This window comes from Bos taurus, chromosome 16 (genome assembly GCF_002263795.3).
Source record: "Bos taurus isolate L1 Dominette 01449 registration number 42190680 breed Hereford chromosome 16, ARS-UCD2.0, whole genome shotgun sequence".
NCBI classification, from domain to species: Eukaryota; Metazoa; Chordata; class Mammalia; order Artiodactyla; family Bovidae; genus Bos; species Bos taurus.
In genome coordinates, this window is record NC_037343.1 from 57,655,892 (window position 1) to 57,658,707 (window position 2,816).

At 41.9% G+C, this 2,816-nt stretch overlaps 1 pseudogene; it reads right to left on the reverse strand.

Moving 5' to 3' along the window:
- Positions 1–754: 754 nt before the first annotated feature.
- Positions 755–2,266, reverse strand: LOC112441772 (small nuclear ribonucleoprotein Sm D2-like; annotated as a pseudogene).
- Positions 2,267–2,816: the final 550 nt, after the last annotated feature.

Sequence of the window (2,816 nt, forward strand, 5' to 3'; positions counted from 1 at the left end):
CGTTAGTTAAGTCTGACTCTGTGATTCTGTGGACGGTAGCTTGCCAGGCTCCCCTGTGCACATTCTTAAGGTCTTACGGACCTTAGTGGGAACTGCCTTTTTCAGAAGGGGCGTAAGTTCTGCAGGTCTCCAGAGACATCTGCTTCCTGTAGATTTCCACATCTTATGGCTGAGTGTCACTTACATTAATTATCATGCATATACTATTACTTTTCTAACATCTGGCCAGCTCTATTCCTTATGTTACCTTTCTGAGTCCTGTAGGCACATTTGTGACCCCAAGAACTAGGCAGCACAGAGCAAATATGCCCCTTCATGTACATGAAAAAGTTATCTTTTTTCCTGTACCTGTCTTTCGTCTTCCTTAAGTTTCCGTTCCTTTAACTGTACCTTGTATAGCTTCTAACACCATCCTTCCTCTGGACATTTCTTCAGTTTGTTAAAACATGGAACCCAGAACTTAGCACAGAGGTGAAAAGCTGGAACCATAGACTTTTATTATCCTTTCCAGTTCTTACGTCATGAGAATCTGGTAAGCAGTACAGATTGAATGAGTTCTATTCTGATTGCACGGCAGCTTCTTTCTTTCTAGACATAACCCGCTCCTCTTCTTTGGGATTTGTTCCTTGCCATGCTCTACTCTGGGAGCTGCTAGCTTGATAAGACCTTGGCCATAGAGATTCATCCCAGGATGGGCACCTGTCACAGACCAAGACAATGAGGAATTTTCCTGAATTTGTTTCTAACCAGAGCTTGAAATTTTGCTTTCTGAAATCATAACAAGAAAATCTGAAGCTACAGGTGACCAGCCTCCATGCCTGTTGGAAATGCTGGTCAGAGAGAAACCACCACACAGAATCACAAGAAAAAAAGCACCAGTTAGTGTCACTGAAGTCCCTGGTGCCAGTCATCCCCAAGCCTGCCCTTTGCACAGTGTTATTTTTTAAGCCAGTGTATTCTTTTTCCTTCTTACTATCCTTCCTTTCCTCCTCTCCCCACCTCCTTCCATCTTTTCTTCATTCCTACTTTAGAAAAAAATTTAGTTATTTATTAAAAATACCCCACAAGACTTTATTATTCCTATCACAAAGGGCAGGTTCTTGCAGGACTGGGGGGCGGTATAAGAGGGTGAGAAGGAGACTCTTCCTTGGCAGCCATGAGTGGGTTCTGCAGGGCTGTGATAACCAATTTCCGGTGCAGGAACACCTTGGAGATGAAGCAGCACTTGGACTGCTTACCTTGCCACTCTTGGGAACGCTGGTCCCCATGGCCTTCACATCGTCCAGCACCATGCTGTAGTGCCTGTCAAAGGCCTTCACGTGGCACAGGAACTTCTCGTTGAAACAGCCTTGAGCACTTGAGTGGTGGTGTTGACCAACTGCACGAGCAGAGAGAGTGGACCCACTCCTCCCTTCTGCCCTGAAGGTGTCAGGAGGGGGCTTGCTGAGGGGCTTTCAGTGGTGGTGACTGCGCTCTCAGGTCTAGCCTATGCCTATCTTCTTTGTGTTGCTTCTGCCTCTGAGAAGAGTCTTGTCTAATTTAAACTGCCTTGGTCTAGCTGGCAACCAAGTAAGAAAATCTTACCTAGCAAATGAGTGACTCATAGGTGATGTGACTGCGGGGAAGAACAAATGACTCCCTGGCTGAATGAGAACTGGTTTCACTCTAGGATGGGCTGTGAATGGCCTATGATTTCTAGTCCACAGTCATCAGTTCTGGACCACATATTTGGGGGTATAATTATTTACTAAATTGACTTCAATAATGTCTTGTTAATCCTTGCATTTAAGGAGTAGTAAGTTAATAATAAATAATGATTCAATTTAATGGATTAGAATTTTAGAATATGTGGCTAGTCCTGCCATGGTCCCAGAATAGATCATAATTTAATCTTTATGTATACGGGATTCTCCTCATCCTGAAAACTACAAAGTCTGCAGGGCAGTTTATCACACTCATTTTGAACTAGTGGTTTGAATTTATCTGGACCAGGAAATGTACAATTAAAATAGATCTTACTGTAGAAATGGGCAGCATTGCTTCAGTTGCTGTGATCTCTGCTTCTGTGGAGCATTTGTGTCCCCAAATTTGACTTTTAGCTCAGATCTGGCTTCCAGCTGGGGAGGGGAGACAGGGATGGACAGCTCCCTTTATTAGCTCTCTTCCATTGTGATCCTCTCTACAATTCTCAGAAAGGGATTCTGAGGCTGAAAAGAACCACTGCATAAAGGAGAACTTGCCTAACACTGGCCTTATCACAGCCCATCCTTTATGGACAATTGACTAACTCATGCTTTAATTTATTTTGTTGATAATAACCTTTTGAGTCTGTGAGTAGGTCACTGTCTCTCTCCTAGCTCCTTGCAACTGAACAAATGCTTGCAACATCTCCCTGGGTCTCTCTGTGTCTATGTATGTATGGATTCGGAGATCACCGTGTTCTTTCAATAATTAATGAGAACACCTTGCTCTAAGCTTGAAATGTTCATACCCCTTTGCAATTTAATTATAAACAGGAATCCTACAATAAATAAGGGTGTGTTTAGATGCACATGGACAAATGTACTTAAATCAAAAAAGGTGACACTTCTTAAACTTTTTATTTACAAGTATCTATATGTGTGGAGAAAGTTGTGAGATTTTGTTAACTTGGTAAAAATAGAGTAATTTTCCAGTTATTTTGTCCTTCCTCCCACTGCTTCTCCCCCACCTAAAAAACATTGGAAAATTTTTCTATGTATTTTTTGTTTTCCAGGTATTTATATTTAAAAGATAAAAAAACAACAACTTTAAGGACAAGCCAAATTAAAAAGTGT